Raw genomic sequence first — 18,637 nt, 5'->3', positions numbered from 1 at the left:
TCCGGAAAAGCATCTGTGGCCAATGTAGACGCGCTTTTCCGGAAAAAAGCCCCGATTGTCATTTTCGCGATCGGGGCTTTTTTCCGGAAAAGACTACTGTGCTGTCTACACTGGCCCTTTTCCGGAACAGTTTTCCGGAAAAAGGACTTTTGCCCAAGCGGAAGCAGCATAGTTTTTCTGGAAAAGCAGCTGATTTCTTACAGTAAATCATCACTGCTTTTCCGGAAATTCAAGGGGCCAGTGTAGACAGCTCGCAGCTTATTCCGGAAAAGCGGCTGCTTTTCCGGAATAAATGGCTCAGTGTAGACACAGCCCTTCTGTCTCATTTCTTGTATTGTGAATCACAAATCCATGTCTGACTCTACACAGCTGCCTTCTGTGCTGAATCACTGTGCGTTGGTGCTTTGGGGTCAAACTGTGCAGTGAGTGAATGATCAGAGATGGAAAAGGTGATGATGGAGGCCCCTTGTTTCCTCTGCCAGGAGCAAATCTCTCCCCCTTCTTCATCTCTGCAAGCACAAAGCTGGAAAGACCCAGAACTTGAGTGTGTCTTTTCAGGAGATGTCAACTCAGTTGGGTAGCAGGGTGAACTTTTCTTTTTTCAGAGAGGGTTGCAGAAATTCCGTAGCCAGGGTCAGTCCTGAGACCACAGTGCAGAAGGCAAAAGGGTTTTTAATGAAAACCAGCTTCAGTTGCAAATACAACTGCACACTGATTATACAAGTTTTGATAGGGCTAATATTGGCTTTTATTTTTAAACGGAAACTCTTCTCTGACTCACGGAAATACACTTTTCATTTCAATATAATAATTAAGTGCTCTTGGGACTTTTATATCATTTTCATATCAGCCTCGTGCAAAGATCAACAATAAATGCTGTATTCACAAATGTTTGATCACTGAATAGCTTTCCACAAGCTCTTACTTTATGCACTACATATGATATGGGGTGGGGGAAGGAGGTCTTTGCTAATTTATTAACACCAGCTGAAATGTTTAAGAGCAGTCTTAACAGGGTCACAACATGGAGCGTACATCAGGAGATTTTGCAAAGAGCAGAATTTCTTCTTTTTTTTCTGGCAGCATCTATAAATTTGTTTGATGCACTTTAAATGTTTTAATTAAAACATTATGTTAGCACATTTACTGTAAGTAATAAAAAACACTTTGGAGGTGGTCTTAAAGCAATTGGTGGTTCTGAAATTGCTAGACTTGCACCAATAAATCAGATACAACGTTCATAAATTGGAATGATTCTCTTTCAGTCCTGTGCCGTTTCACAGATATTAAAGCTGCTTACTTTAATTCCTCAGTAATGTGGAATGTGTACAGCTGCTGATGTGACTTCTTCAGACTGTTTGTTTAAGGTCATATAAACTCAGGCCGTTAGAGCACAGGATACAAATTCCCTCTCATTTTAATACTGTTTATAATTCAGTTCTTTTCCAATCCCTTAATCAAAAAAGAAATGTTTATTGTGTGCTATTGCCATAAAAATAAGAAGGACTGCTAATAGTGTATTTTTCCTCTAAATTTTCAAATACTTAAGACAGAGCCACTGGCATTACCAGTCTGTTCTTTAAGGAGGCTTGTTCAATTTGTATTTTAATGTACAGCAGTTGCTTTATGCAAACACACACACAGGTCATGTGACTTTAAACAGTACAAATTATGGGTGAAAGCTGGTAGAAATTGGCTATTGCAACTGATCTCCAGCAATATACACCAGCAAAGGACCTGCCCTATGTCTAGTGGGTGAAATCCTGACCCCCTCCTGAAGTCAATAGTTTTGTCATTGATTTCCATTGGGGCTAGAGTTTTACCCATTATGTTTTTAGCAGTTACCCTTAAATGTAAGTAGAGAAAAATGTCTGCAAGCTTGATATTATTTTAATACCTGAATTCAAAACACAATAATAATAAAAACTTCAGAACAAATTATTGCAATTGGCTTCTTTGCCCATGTCAGAAATCTTTACTGAATCAAATTAATACAGAATATAAATATTACAATTAGATTTCACCAAGATGAGCAAATAATGAATCTCTCTTCCTCCACTCGGAAAGTTGATTTTCTTAAGAAATCTCTGACTCAGCATTTCCTGCAAGATGATGTCCCCCTTTCCCCCCACTCACTCCGCATGTCAATAGCTGAGAAGTCAATGATTTCTCAGGATGTCATGGACAACTTGCAATCGGAAGGGTAAAAGTTCACCCATTTTATCATGTACAGAACTTATGTTAGTCATTTGCAATAAATATATAATGTGAAATTCTTTGGGTGGAAAAGTTGACTACATTTTATGTTTCCTAACTGAAAAATTAATAAATGCAAATGGAAACTCATTCCTACTGCAGGTCTGATTCTGAAGTTGCACAAGTAACTTCATCAGTAGTGCATTTGGAATAGCTGCGTCAACAACACTGGTGCTTGGATTGAAGATCTTTGGAGCAAGGACAATCTTTTTGTTTTGTGTTTGACAGCAGCTACTAGTGAGTTCCCTGCTCCACAATGGACCATTGCAATATAAATAATAAATAGTAACTTATGACTTATGAAAAGTTAGTTTATGTTGTTAGAGGTCAAAAAAAGCATCGAGGTAAAAATGATATCATCTTGTTCCATGGGTCTTTGATTCATATCTGTTCCCTTTCCTGAACACACCACATTTTCACCACCAGAGTACAGTGGGTTTTCTTCTGCCTATAGAATAACACTGTTGCCAATTAAAATTTAATTGCATGATGCTATGACAGGCAGGAAGAACACAAGATTTTTAGACTCCAGGCAAGGTGTGCAAGGTAGGCGTATAGGAGAATCATGTAGAAACTGAAACCTCATTGGACTTTCTTGCAGTTAAAGTCGGGCTTAATTTAGCCCATTAATTTTATGTCTGTGCAAATTCAAAATGCATGTCTGCCTATACCACTATTTGTTTTCAGAAAATTAGGTACAAAATCATCTGTTCTGGGTTCTTAGACAAATGGTTTTGGTCATCATACTTATCAGTAGTATCATATTATCTGTATTAACTTGTTGGTTTGTACCTCTCATTCAAAAAAATGACTGTGCCAAATATTAATGGGGCAAATCATTCTTTTGCCTTGATAGCAGCATTTGACCCATTGTATTTTCACGATCTATATTTTGTAGTAGCTGAAGTCTTTCATGAGCAAGAGAAAGTGGCAAAAAGTCAAATTAATCTATAACATCTATTTTGGATTTCTTTTATTTAAAGCAACTACAAATCACTTGTTGCTACTAAACCAATTGTTGCTATACACTAGCAACGAGGCCTTCATTAACAAATTCTGACAAAAGCCCACTAAGCATCAGAGTACTTGTCAGTAGAAATTAGTTGCATTGGAATAGTTTATGCCGCCATTTTTGAAAGGGTGATACTTTTTAGTATACTTAGCACACTGAACAGACGCAACATTGAAAGAAAGGGAATAGATTGGTTCCCTCCTACTTCCTGGGGAATTCTCAATCAGTGAAGAATTTTGTATGAAATACCAATTTTATGCTCATATTTTAAAATCTGATAAGCATCATTTAGCATGGGTACTCAAGGGAACTGTTTGTAGTAAATGTGGTTACTATTAAAATATTTTCTTAAAAGGCATACCTGAGTTGTATTTCAATATTGAAGGTCCTGTTCTTAAACAATTTTAGGCTTCATTTACAAAAGGATACCTATTGAGGATAGTGCTTCTAATGTGTGATTAACTTAAAGGGCACACTTCAGTCCCATTGAAAACAATGGGGGTGAACACATGTTTGCTATTAAGCATTTGCTTATGAATGGTCCTGCCTATGGCAAGAAAGGTGAGTGTCAGTTCTTCAAGCAGAGGCCATTATTATCATACTCCACTGACTTATTCATTAGTAATCCTGGTTTTAAGTTTAGTAAATTGTAAACTTCCAATGTTGGTGTAGACATGCTATCGAGCTGGATAAAACCCAGGTCAGAGATTATAAATCTGGTTGGCCAAATTCCTTTGTTGTGCCACTGCACTGACAATTCAAGGATGTGAATGGGTAACCAGTTCCTTGAGATCATCAGTCAACAGCCCATCCTGCACTGCTGGGGCCCGGGGCCAGCACCTAGCCCCATGCATCTGCTGTTAGGAGTGGGAGTTGGCAGCCAGCCCCGCTGGGAGTGGGAGCCCCATGAGCTCAAGGCTGCCCAGGATCCCACTTAGTCAGTTAACCATTTAAATGTTAGGTTCACCTAATATTTAACCAGTTAACCAATTATGTGGGATTTTACATCTCCACTTCAAATGAGTAACACCATGGAGGACGTCGGCCCATTACATTTATTTTTAGTTATAGCATCAAATACCATGCAGTAGTTTAGACCTAGTTTCATTTTTGCCATGTGATACACGCATAAAAATAAACACACACACACACACAAACACACACATTTTATGTAACAGGGCAGGCCAGTCCTTGAAGTGGTGATATTTCATCATATCGTTTGTGACAAGGCCATTCTACATGGGATGTAGTGTCATCACAAAGTTCTTAACACTGTGTCAGTGCAAGTCTATGGAGAAGACATCAAGATGTCAAAATATTCCGAAAGGGGGGAAAAGTGCTGATGCAGGGCTTCAGAGATAGCGTTCTGAGGTGGAGATGAAGCAAAAAGAAGAGATATCAAAAGCATTGCCAAATAACACCAAGTGCAATACAGTGCTGTGATTAAAATAACCCAGAAATTAAAAAGAGCAACAAAATAATGCAGTGTTTTGGACATAAACCCAAGCAATAAGGAAACGTCAGACTTAAACAGCTCTGCTATGCCTAATCATTGTGAAACACCAGTGGAAAAACATTTAATTCATGAATATGAGCTAAGTAAATGGACACGTTTACCAGCCAAGTGCTATACCTATTGCTGTCCTATTATATATGCAATGTTGCTCCCTTCCCCCCAGTGAAGAACATTAAAAGGTTTCCTGTTTCTAATCAGTACAATCTACAGTGCCACACAGAAGAATGTGTAACGTCTTTCTGCAGCACAGAGGAACACAGGGCAGTGGGAGGGAAAGTCAGAGTCGTGGGGACTTCCATGAGCGGCCAAGATGTGCTTCAGGATCTGTGCCCAACGGAGCTCTTAGTGCTGGGTCAACTGTGCCACAGCTTTCCTGTTGTTTGTGGTCAGCTGAGTCTCATTGCTTCCATGCAGAGAGCTCTTAATCATTTGAATAAAATGAGTGAGTCTCTCTCTCTCTCTCTCTCTCTCTCTCTCTCTAGATTTGTCTACACATACCGGGAGATCAACGGCTGCAAAGATTGATCTCCTCGGGGACAATTTAGTGGATCTAGTAAAGACCTAATAAATCGATACTCCACCAGACCGAGAAGAGTAAGGGGAGTCAAGGAGAGTTTCTCCCATTGACCTCCCATAGTGGGGTCGCCGTGATAAATCGAACTAAGGTATATTAACTCCATCTATACTATTTACATAGGTGGAGTTGCGTATCTTAGTTCAGCATTTCCCCCTGTATAGACCTACCCCCCTGTCTTTTCCTCTCTTTCTCAATTTCTTTTGGATGAACCCTCCAGAGGTACATATGCCCAGACTGAGAGACTCCAATATTTTAGTACAATGACTCCCTCACTTGAGCCCCTCCACGCTGTTCAGTTGCCTTACTCCTCAAATATAACTAAATTTAGGTCCTGGTCCTGGAAATGAGCTTGTGTGGATGGACCCCTGCACCATCTGCAGTTCCAGTGCCTAGAACAGGGATCTGCTTCCACAGACTCTTAAATGAATTAGGTGCTTATGAAAATTTTACTCAATGTCTTTGAACCAGAGTTTACAGTCTAAGACCCCAAAGCTGTATGTGGAGCCAAAGACTCATTTTCAAAAGTGATTTACAGCCAGATTTGTAAAGGTACCTAGAAGCCTAAATACACAGATGGGCACAGGGTGGGATTTTCAAAAGTGCTTAGGGCCCAGACCCACAAAGGCATTTATGCACCTGTCTCCCACTAGGAACATATCTTCATCTGTACGGGTACGTCTACACTTGCTCCCCACTTTGAACTAGGGATGCAAACGTAGGTGACTGAAATTGCTAATGAAGTGGGGATTTAAATATCCATGCTTCATTAGCATGATCTTGCCGGCGCGTTACTCTGATCAACAGCTGTATTGAAAGGGAAAGTGCATGCTGGAACGCGTTAGTTCGAACCAAACCCCTTGATAGCCAAACCCCTTTTTGAGGAGTAATGTTAGTTCGAACCAAGGGGTTTGGTTTAAACTAATGCATCCCAGCGTGCACTTTGACTTTCGAAACAGCTGTTGAGCGGAGTAATGCGCTGGTGAGATCATGCTAATGGAGTGCAGGATATTTAAATCCCCACTTCATTAGCAATTTTGGTTGCCTACATTTGCATCCCTAGTTTGAACTAGGGAGCAAGTGTTGATGTACCCTAAGTACCTAAATTCTCTTAAAATCTAGCCCTGAATGCCTAAGCCACCTTTGAAAAGGGGACTTAGGCTCCTAAGTGAGGAGTTTTTAAAAATTATTTTCTATGCCTTTCTATTTGTCTAGGGAAGTGTCCTGCACACTATTTGGTGATGCAAAAGTATAAAACAAAATGGCTGCATCTAGACTGGCAAGTTTTTCCGCAAAAGCAGTGCAGAAAAACTTGCCAGCTGTCTACACTGGCTGCTTGAATTTCTGCAAGAACGCTGACGATCTCATGTAAGATTGTCAGTGTTCTTGTGGAAACCCTATGCTGCTCCCGTTCAGGCAAAAGCATTTGCGCAAGAGGGCCAGTGTAGACAACGCGGTATTGTTTTGCGCAAAAAAGCCCCGATGGCGAAAATGGCAATCGGGGCTTTCTTGCGCAAAACTGCGTCTAGATTGGCATGGACGCTTTTCCCTAAAAAGTGCTTTTGCGGAAAAGCATCCGTGCCAATCTAGATGCTCTTTTCTGCAAATGCTTTTAACAGAAAAACTTTTCCGTTAAAAGCATTTGCGGAAAATCATGCCAGTCTAGACGTACCCGACGAATCTTCAGCACAATAGAGGAAAGATGGGCTTGCCCAGACCTTTTTTTTTTCCCTTTCAGTAGTCATTAACAAACTAGCTGTGCGCCCATCTTCATTGCAAATGAGCCCCAGGGCCTTTAAATTGCCACTGGAGCCCCATGCACAGCAGTTCGGAACATGCTGAGGGCTGGCTACTCTTAGCACTTCCCCTTCTGCTAGAGGCTCTCCCCTTCTGAATGGGCTCAGAGCCATGCTCCCACCCAACACGTTGCCCAGGGCCTGGCGAAGTCTGTCGCCAACCTTGGCCTTACATGGCAGCATATGCCTTTTGATACTGTTACATACAAGTTGGCACTAATGCTACCCCTAACCAAAGCTCATAGAATTACACCAGAGAAAAAATTGGCCCTGTCTATTTGAATGAATAGTTAACTCTTCTCCGCTTGAAGAAGTGATTATTGAAAAGTTTGTCTCCACATACAAATGCAAATGACATCCGAGGAAAACGTTAATGTTCATCTTTCAAACTAAGTACATAGACAAATGCTTGTCATTAGAAACATTTCCGTGCATTTATATTAGGCTGTCCTCTAAAAGACTTTTCAGACAAATATGTCATCAAGATATTCAAAACCATGTAATCTTATCCAAAGTTTCATCTATCAACAGTACAGTTTTCATCTCTTGCAGCTGTGTGTCAGGCAGATTAGCCAGCTGATAGCAAAGGGTGGGGGTGGGGGGAAGGGGATGACGGGAAAGAAGGGCTCTGTCATCCTCCTCACAAGAAATACTGCAGGGGAGAAAAGATTGGTGTAGTGTGGTTTTTTTTGTTTTTTGGGTTTTTTTGTTTTTGTTTGTTTTGGTTTTGGTTTTTAAGATTCCAAAGAGCCCTTCACAAAAGTAGGGACATGGGAGATTTGCAAAAGAGTTAATGAGTGTTTGGCGCCTTTCAAAATCTGAAAAACAACATATTGATTATCATTGTATATCCAGTGACTGTGGCATATCATCTCCCTGAAACCCCAAAATGACTCAGCCCACCAGAGCAGAAGAAAGCAGATTAAGCCCACGTTGAAATATTCTGAACACAAAATACATCCCTTCACCTTCCTCAGAGGGCAAACATTCAGATATATTTCCTGTGAGGGGCCAGAGTCGTGCCAGCAGGATCACTTATAAAGTTTGCCTCAACACTTTCCATCAAGCAAATTTCACTCCTTCAAGGGAAGAGATGAGTGGTGACATGTCAGGGCTTCTGATAAAGATACAAAGAGATGGGACTAAAATATACAGTACGGCATTGCAAAATGATTCTCCAATTTAAGATTCAATATGCTGCAGTTGTTCTGTGCGAGACAATGCTGATGAATCCATGCATACAAATCCATGCATAATCCCCTTCGTTTATTCATTTGTAAGTAGATTCTTTCTAGTGAATTTTAGCACTGGTGAAAAATATTGGCTTGACAGCGCTGGCGTATGGGGCCAGCATTTTCAAACAAGGGGAAGGGTGGGTTTTCAAAGGCATGAAGGACAGGCAAGGGAAAATGCCTAGGTGTGAGCTACCTCGCTGCCATCCGTGTCTTGGACAATTTCTAATCGCTATCCTCTGATCCTTATCTGCTTCTTTTAACTATCCAATCTTTAGGTGCTTATAGATTACCAGTTCTGCCTATTTGGTTTTCCCCTTGATATTTTCATACCCTCTGCTCCTTGTTTCCTACCCCCTTCCATTTTTTTACTTCCCTCCTCTCCCTTCTCCCCTGTTTATTTTGGCTCTGTACATCCTAAACTCACAACTCCGGTCATCTGAAGAAGTGGGCTGTGCCCAGGAAAGCTTATGATACCATCTTCAGACCATTTGTTGTTTTTAAAGTTTATCCTGTACAGACCTACTCAGCTACTCCCTGAAGCTTCTGGGTTCTTAAAGTTAGACTCCAAAATTCAACATTGAAGAGGTTTGATTTTCAGCACGGCTGAGCATCCCCTCCTGTCAGGAAAACCAATGGCTGCCAAGAGTGCTCGGTACCTCTGAAAATCAGGCCATTTCTAATTAGGAGCCCTATCTTCAGTCGCTTGGGTTTATCTTTCTTTGAAATCCTCTCTCGACAGAGCAGATAACTGCACAACCAGTGGGACTACCCAGCCAACCCTGTTCTGTCCTCAAGACTCTCTTCCTCTTGAAAGTTTGCTTTCACCTGAGGGTTGGCTCAAAAAATCATAGCCTAGAAAGGATTATTTTTACCACCCAATTCTGAGGGGAGGATGGGGCGAATGAATTTGTTCTAAGGGCTGAATCCTGGCCCCATTGAAGTCAGGGGCTGAACTCTGATTGATTCCAGTTAGAGAAAGAATTCAGAGCCTGAGCTTCCAGGAATTCTGGGTTTTACACGCTTTGTGTTTCACTCAAAAGTCATTTTTTAAGCCCAGAATTTGCAGGTCTCTAGCTCCTCACTTAGAAAAGCATGTTTGAAGTGAAAGAAAAGAAGAGGAAAGAGAGAGGCTGATTTTGAAGAAGCAACACATGTTCAGTGCTTGTGCCCTGTATTCTGCAAAGGAATCTGGTCTGTTTGCTTAGTGCACATGTCTGGGAACCTGACTGCCAGCCAAGGTGTACCGGGTCCAAAAAAAGCATTTTTGACAAGTGCCTGCGGCTTATATTTACCATTGCAATCTATCAGAAATTAATTCATGTTTTCAAATGAGTCCACATGCCCAAATATTTATTTACCTGTTAGAGCATAATGGTTCCAAAGCAGCAATTTCAGTTTTTTGGATAAAAGGTGTAAGTTACATTGCAAACTACATAGCATGTGCGTACCAAATGATACTGGATAATTTGAATAATAAGCCTTGTAAAAGCCTGTTTACATACTAAAGACAGGCCTTCACTAAAAGGGAAGGTCAAATCAAGATTTGCAACTTCAGCTATGTTAATTTCATAGCTGGAGTTGACATACCTTATTTCAAGTTTCCCCTCTGTCTCCGCAGTGGGAGGCTGATGGGAGCAAATGCTTGAGTCAGCTTCTCTTACTTCTTGCAGAAGCAGGTACTGGCTACTGATGGGGGCACTCTCTGAGTTTGATTTAGCGAGTCTTAACTAGACTTGCTAAATTGAAGTCCAGAAGATGGATCATGGTGCTGCAGTTGGCACTACCGTTTAGTGAAGACATAACCTTAAGTAGTCCTAAATGAGGACTGGGCTGACTCCCTCCCCATGACCTTCCATGCATGGAAAGGGGAGGAAATGCAGGGTTTTCTCCAGACAGCTCTCTGGGAATAGAAGGTGGTGCACGGGTCCAAGTCTATATTACACTTCCATGTCTCCCCTACCTCCAAAACAGGAAGTCCCCCTGCTAAGGGAGAGGAGGTCTCAGGGTCAGCCAAGGAACAGGAGAGGTGAAGACACAGAAGGATGATAGGAACTCCATACAGGATTGCCATGCTCTGGCTGCTTATGGATACTGGGGGATCTGCAGGGATCCTGGATTGACCCCTGCCTTATTTTCCAGTAGGGCAAACCCAATTCAGGAGGAAACTCTCTGAGGCTGCCTTACAGGAGAAAGCAAAGGTATTTATGTCTTTCCCAAAGGAGAGTGAAAAGGCTTTACAAGAGTCTGACAGCCATCCTTGGAAATCTTTTTCTTGTAGTGTTCCTTTTTTCCCTTGTTGAATGCAACCAAATAGCACCCAGGACCATATATGGTATTGCACTTAGTCTGCATGCACATGTCCTGACACCCGGACAGCATCAACAAAATCTGTGAAACTCACAGGCAGGGCTGATATTTCCTCTTTCGCTCATATTGTCAGACCTTTTTCTCACAATGACTGGCATCAAGGACGTGGTGTCTGTCTTATCTTTGCATTTCCTGGTTTTTGTCGGTATGTGTGTCACAATAGCAATGTTATTAGCTCAGCTGGGTGGATAGCGCCGTCAAGATTTGGCTAGTGCTCTTTGTGGCTTATTTGAAAAGGCTGCATACACAATGTGATGTGATTGCATATACCCCTGTCCCTGTGTTCTTCCTTCCCCTTTGATGATGTTGGGATGAAGTTTCTTTCAGAGGATCAGGAACCATGATAGACTCTCCTGAAGTGAAGACATTTGCTCACTTTGCTGCCAGTGAACTTGCAATTTGCACATTGTAAGTGTAATCAAAACAAATTTCATTCTAACTCATTGCAGATGGTGTTTTACTGCCATAGGAGTTCACTGTTGGCCAGTTGCAGGCTGCAGCTCAGATAAAAAAGGAGTCCTGTTGGTAATCAGAGAGTGCTGTCAATGGAGCATCCCAGGCTAATACAAGCTTAGCTGCAGAGAGATAATGCAAGTTCAATAGCTTCTTAGGCAGATCGAGCTCTTGATAACTGTGAATTGTCGGCTTCAAAGCCTTCCAGTGTTGCCAAGAGGGAATCATCCACCTTTTCTGTCTCTGTGAAGCTGCCTCTGCTGCCTCTGAAACTGTGGCATGGAAAGGCTGCGTACTGACTAAAAAGGGACATGAAGGCTGTCAGCTGGGTGGCTGAGGCTTCGCGGGAGGGTCCCTATAATATGGAGAACCTTCTTCCAGAATGTGCCTCACACCAGCAGTGACCACCGGAAAACATGAAGGGAATTTGGCACTTCGAGATGGTGTGCCGCTGGAGGGCAAGAAATGGAAGCTGTGGGGAAGCTTAAAATTGATTTCTTCAAAGACTTGTCACTACCACCATTAGGAGGAAAGAAAGAGCGTCTGCCACATGCGAGTTTGATAAGAAAAGTCATTTGCCACTGAAATCTTTTTAAAATGTATTTAATGGTTGTTAATACAGCAAGCTTTTAATGTTGACTTTTCTAAACGGCTTGTGGATTATTTGCTTCTCACCCACTCACTTACCCACTAATTTCCACAGAAAGACATGGGTCAGGCTTTGGTTGCCAGAATTAGTTATTTTACTTTCAGACAAAGATAAGCCAGAGTGGTTATCAAGAAAAATAAGGAGAGGGGAAAAAAAAAGAATTGGGAAATCTTAGGCATTGTATTAAAACAACAGTTTTTAGGGTGTTTGATTTACTATTCAACTGTGCACAGCTGCTGCTTGAGAAATAGGAAATGTGCCAAGGGAAAGAGATTGGGGAAAAACAAAAAGGGAAAAAAAGGTTGTTTGCAGAATTAACTAGTTAACTCAATTTTAACATTATTATTACGAACCCAGTATGGCAAGCTGTTGATGGGTACTTCAAGAGGCACAGCACCCACCTATTGCAATGACACAAATCCTTTGATTTGACTTAGGTATAGATCTTTTTGATGAAGTTACTGATCTGTCACCATCTCCTTGATTATTTTAATAAGCTACCTGGCAATCACTGCTTTCATTTCTTCCTCTGCATTGCCCCAAGATACACACAGATTGACTTGACTTCATGCTGCCTGCTGGTTATTAAAAACCCACCATTTTACTAGTTTATTCCAAATCCTCCCAACCCTCAAAAAACAAAACAAAGCCCCATCAAGCCTGCTGTAAACCATACAAAGTGATGATCAAGCCCACATCCTTAACAAACCCAAACTACTTTCTCAAGTAGAAAGAACAACCCATGTGTTCCCACTGAAAAAGTGGCCTTTCTATCTTTCAGTTTGTTCTATTCATTAGTGGAAATTGTGAGTGGGCCAAGACCTCCTATCCTAACGCTATCATTTATGGTTGAGTTATAAACTCCTGAAAGCAAAGTCTTATCTTGCAAATGCTAATAGACCTCTAGCTAGGAGGTTGCTAGTGGGCTTGGCACAACTCTGTTACTGAAAATATTGAGAAAAGATTGGTTCTTAGAATCTTTTTAGTAATAAGCGGGGGGGAGGGGGGAAGGAGAAATGTCTATCAGCCGCTAATAGATTGCGCTCTGAATACCCCTGTTTGCATCTACCACATTGTAAAAAGATTTTTTCTGTGATTATTCCGGAAGGCCACAGTATAGAATATTAGGCTTGAGAAATCATTTATTAGGATCCTATCTTGTAGATGGCAGGGGCGCACTGCGTTTAAACTGTAACTTGCAGACTAATTAAAGACAACAACTTAGTGCTTACGAAGGGATTCCTGGTGATCTCATGATGACCTACCTGCATTGTAAAAGGTAGATTAAAATGGACTGAATTATACCTTGTCTTTATTTTCCTACTGATGTATGATTTCTTGGAGGAATCTTGCTCTATCCCCAAGCCTATAAACCTTTGTGATTCAGGGTGACATAACCTACAGATGCCTCTTGGACCTTTTCACCTGGCTCCAGGAAGGTCCTGTTTGTTAGAAGCTTAAAGCTTATTTTTTCCTGTTGTACATTTCCCCCAAATTGTCTTCAACCACCTATCTGAATTGTAGGAAACTATCACCTTTCTAGAGGGAAAAGTGCAAATGAAGCAAATTGTGTATTGTTCATTTCATTTTCAGCTGTCCTCTAACTGAGAGTTCTAATTATTGTTTCCCAAGATGCATGTAATAAGGAAGGCTATTTTATAAAATAGTAGGCAAATAAATCTAGTATTGCAAAATAAAAGCTAACGTGATGAGGGAAGGTAAAAAATATGCTTGCAGGGTCCTCATGAACTAAAATGCCTTGTGTTTGCATGGCATTGGAACGTGATGGGCAGACACTAAATAAAAATAGGGGGGAGTTTATTTGACAGTGTTATGAGGAGGCAAACTGGAAACAAACATTTGACACTCAAGCACTGGAATGCTGTAAAAATTTAATTAGATGGATACATTAGTCATCCTTGCATTAGGGGGTTCATATAGGACATACAATAACACAGGCTCTGGTACTAAAGAAATGTTTAAATCCTTCCTGTAAATACCATTTCCCTCATTACTGGGAAATGTGCTTTCAGTGGGACCATTGGCCATGTCTTTGTGTTTACAAAATATAGCTAGAAGGAGATTAATGGCGTTTATTGGAGGGGTTTCTTGAACCAGACTATCCTGCCGATTTTATGTGGAAGTTTCTGCATCTGAGTTGCAGCCAAGTAGATGTGGCTGCGTGTTGGTGAGTATAGTTCATTAATTCCATGGCATTTACAAGCAACCTGTCGCAGCAGTGCGTGTGGGGAATAAAGGTGTCCCCAAGGGTGTGCTGTGCAAAATGTTTCCCTCAAAACACAACAGGGCTTGAAACCATCCTTGGATCAGTTTTCACCTACATACATAACCAGTGGACATTATGAACGCCTGACCCATCCAAAGAAAAACTTATTGCAAACAATTGCTCTGCCTGGGTAGCCATGGGCATTTTCAAAGGGTTGTTCACAGTGGCTGTGTCTAGACTGGCACGTTTTTGATTTTGCGGAAAAACTTGCCAGCTATCTACACTGGCTGTTTGAATTTCTGCAAGAACACTGACGATCTCATGTAAGATCGTCAGCGTTCTTGTGGAAATACTGTGCTGCTCCCGTTCGGGCAAAAGCCCTCTTGCGCAAAACTGCGTCTAGATTGGCCACGGAAAAGCATCCTGCCAATCTAGACATGCTTTTCCGAAAATGCTTTTAACGGAAAACTTTTCCGTTAAAAGCATTTTCGGAAAATCATGCCAGTGTAGATGTAGCCAGTATTTTTTGGGTTGGAAAAGGTCACGTTTCCCATCAGTGTTCTCAATTATCGGCTGAGCCTACATCAGGTGCTTGGGAAGATCAGCTAAACACAGCAGAGGCTGCTTTCATTCGGAAAGAGTTGAGCTCTCTGCTGCATCTGGAAAACTCCACAACCAAATATTTGCTCCTAGCTCCTGCAGATGTAAATCTGGGCAGCAGTTGACCAATATATTATCAATTTCTGTGATGCTCTAGCTGTTTGGAGTCACCTTATTTCCAACTTTCAGTGTGTGCAAAAATTATAAGGGAAGATTTACTTTCCTGTGATTAGATGGGAGACTGGGCCCCCATTTCTACATCTGATGAACCAGCAACCCCATTTAATCTAGATCTTGCTAGGTGTAGACCCCCATGTATTTTGGCTACAGCATAAAATGGAAACATAAAAACAACACCAAATGAACAACTCGCCCTGCATCGATAGTTCCTGTCTTTCTGGACTGGGCCCTGCTGTCCTCTTTGGTCATTGTGACCTTGCTCGTGGGTCACAGCCCCGCTCACTCAAACGTGGCCCTCTTCCTGCCATCAGGGTGACTAGATTGAACCTGAGTAGCACTGACTCCAGGGATCATGTTGCAACACAAATAGCTCTGCAACCCCTCCCCAACGGCCTCCCACCTCCTAAAGGCACTACCCAATCCTTCTCATGAGCAGCCCCAGACAGAGAGGAAGAATATGTAAGGGTATGTTTACACTAGCCACTCTAGTTCGAAATAGGGTGGCTAATGTAGTCATTTGAACTTGCAATGAGGAGTAATGGTAGTCTGAATTAGGGGCTTTAGTTCGAACTACCTAGCCCATGCCGCGTGTAGCTGCGGGCACGGAGTTTGAACTACCGGGCATTTAAAAATGGCGGCACCCGAGAACATGCAAATAAAGCCAGGGATATTTTAATCCCGGGCTTCATTTGCAAGTTCGAATGACTACATTAGCCACCCTAGTTCGAACTAGGGTGGCTAGTGTAAACATACCCTAAGGAGGGAAAGAAGAGTGGACCCTGGACGATTGAGTGCTGTTGAGGCTCAGTGGGAGAGGGGAGATATTTAAGGTGGGGAGGGAAGAGGTTTCAGAGCTAATGCGGGCTTGGAGGTGCAAAGTTCAATGGGAGAAGGGAAATATATAAGGGTGTATGTATGGAGAAGAGTGATAGAAATGTAGCCGTGTTAGTCTGGGGTAGCTGAAGCAAAATGCAGGACAATGTAGCACTTTAAAGACTAACAAGATGGTTTATTAGATGATGAGCTTTCGTGGGCCAGACCCACTTCCTCAGATCAAATAGTGGAAGAAAGTAGTCACAACCATATATACCAAAGGATACAATTAAAAAAAATGAACAAATATGAAAAGGACAAATCACATTGCAGAACAGGAGGGGGATGCGGGGGGGGGGGAGGGAAGGAAGGAAGGTAAGTGTCTGTGAATTGATGATATAATGTGATTTGTCCTTTTCATATTTGTTCATTTTTTTTAATTGTATCCTTTGGTATATATGGTTGTGACTATTTTCTTCCACTATTTGATCTGAGGAAGTGGGTCTGGCCCACGAAAGCTCATCATCTAATAAACCATCTTGTTAGTCTTTAAAGTGCTACATTGTCCTGCATTTTGTATGGAGAAGGATTCTTGGGATTCTAGAATGGGGATCTGGGGCATGAGGGTTCGAGAAAGAAGCAGCTCAGAAAACTTGTGGTGTTCCATGTGGTTTGTGTCCCTGAGGGGAAATGGAGCAGAGGGGTTGTGCAATACTGGACAGATTTCAGAGGGAAACCCTAAAGAGCTTTCTGGAATATTTGAGAGTGGTTGACTGAACTGAAGAAGCTGAGTATCCCAAGACGTGAAATCAGTTGAGTGAGTTGTTTAGTGAGGTTTAATAAAATGATACAATAGCACTAAACTGGACTTATTACACTTGTTGCATTTGTATGCAGGCATTTGGGGTATTTTATTAATGTAAATGCAAGAAAAAGCAACACAAAAAATGTTGAGAGATAAAACAATGTTTCCCCCCCAATAACATTAGTACAAGTTGAACCTCTCTGAACTGACACACTCTGGCCCTGTAACATCTGTGGTCCAGTAAGACCACAATTGTTGCTGGACCAGAGAGTCCCAATGAAGCTAGGTAATATCTTAATACAAAAAATTCATCTATTATTATTTTAAAGAAATTTTCAGAGATGTGAATGTAAAAGTAATTATACAAAGGGTATATAAAGTAGGAAAAGAATGAAATACACAATATTATTGAATCACGCCTCAACAGATACTTTGCTTGTCAGTGTTACCATGTTCTGATGAAGTCACGTATTTCATGACTATACATGAAATAAGGTCAATTCATTTTCCAGACCCCAGCAGAATTACACCAAAGTTCATTAGTGTCTGTAACCATCTACAAACATGTAAATGAGGTAGGCGTATAACTTTTGAGAAAGTGACTTCCGACATTAGAAAATTACATATGTGAACAGCATATCATTTCTCTTTGTATATCAGCAACATGGCAATTGTCTGTATATCTCATTTCCTTTTGCAGACTATTCCAGACTAGAACAAGCATCACTTTTAGGTGGAGTAAATCATAAAGGAAGACAAACAAAAAGTGTATCTGTGAACTGGGATTGCATTTAATCTGATGCAGAGCTTCTATTCAATACATTCTCCAATGTCAGAAATGCTCATTCAAATTGGCTAGTCACCTCAGCTGTTAGCATCTTTGAATTGACATGGACAAGAACTCTGGATAGAACTTTGTGGGCCATCCACACAAATAGAAAACAATTACAGGATGAAACCAGAAGGAAAATGTGCCCAAAGCCTAAGTCTACATTAGGATTTTTTGTTTTATCACAAATATAAAATCAAAATCACTTGCTTTTATCTTCCCGTGGGTCATCTTGTATCAGAAAGTCGATCAAACCCAATAGAATTGCTATGTAGTTAATTAATTAAGATAATAACGCTCCAAATAAAGTCAACAGAAATTGTAAACCTCCAAATAAGCATGCAAGCTTGAGATCCCTAAAAATCTTTGGGTGGCTAGCAAAGCTAATGTGATATGGAAAGTCTTTGTTTGCATCATGAATGTTTGAACTACTTTGGGTTGCCAATAATGTCCCTTTTAGTAAACTTGACCTGCAATAAGTCTTATAGCTTGCATTCACTTATTAAACATTTTGTAGAAAATTATGCTTCTGGAAGAAGGAATGGTGTCTGTGAATATGTACCTTATTACAGTAATGTGGTTTTGAGCTTTGGAGACATTTTATCACGGGACAGGTGTTATATATCTGCTAGTTGTTGGATCTAATATACTTGGTATGGTTCTGTGCTGCTCAAAACCAGAAATAAATTTGAGGGAACTAAAAAAAAAGATGGTAAATGTCTAAATGGGTACATACCCTGGGTATGCATTCATATGTGTAAATTGTCCAAATGATGAAGAAAGGTTAAGGTTATAACTGCATGAAAATTTACACAAAAGAGAAAGAGGCATATAGTAATTAACAATATTAGGATAAAATTAATCTAAGGGATAGTTTGGAGGACCATCAGGAAAATTTCCTAATAGTAAACAATAATACTTTGTGAAATATTCTCCAGAGGGAAGTGACAGAAATGTCATTACATGGGTCATTTAAAACTGGACAGACCAAGCATTCTACAACATGTTGTGTTGAACAATGCCATATTGGTAGAAGAAGTGATTAAAGGAGCTAATAGGTCTCTGACATCCTCAGTTCTGGGGAGCTGGCAAGCCAGGCTCACAAACATTCTCACTATAAGTTATCTTCATGGAATCATAGAACACTAGAACAGGAAGGGAACTCAAGAGGTCATTGAGTCCAGTTTCCTGCCCTCACAGCAGGACCCAGCACTGTCTAGATCAGGGGTGGCTAACACATTAAACGAAGAGAACCGAAACAGCAGCAGAAATTGTTGAGAGAGGAAAAAAAAAAAGAAGAGCTCCCCACCAGCCAGAGTTGTTGA

The sequence above is a fragment of the Pelodiscus sinensis genome, chromosome 12 (assembly GCF_049634645.1).
Source record: "Pelodiscus sinensis isolate JC-2024 chromosome 12, ASM4963464v1, whole genome shotgun sequence".
Lineage (NCBI taxonomy): Eukaryota > Metazoa > Chordata > Testudines > Trionychidae > Pelodiscus > Pelodiscus sinensis.
The sequence above is the reverse complement of the archived record's forward strand: the minus strand, read 5'-3'. Positions refer to the sequence as shown.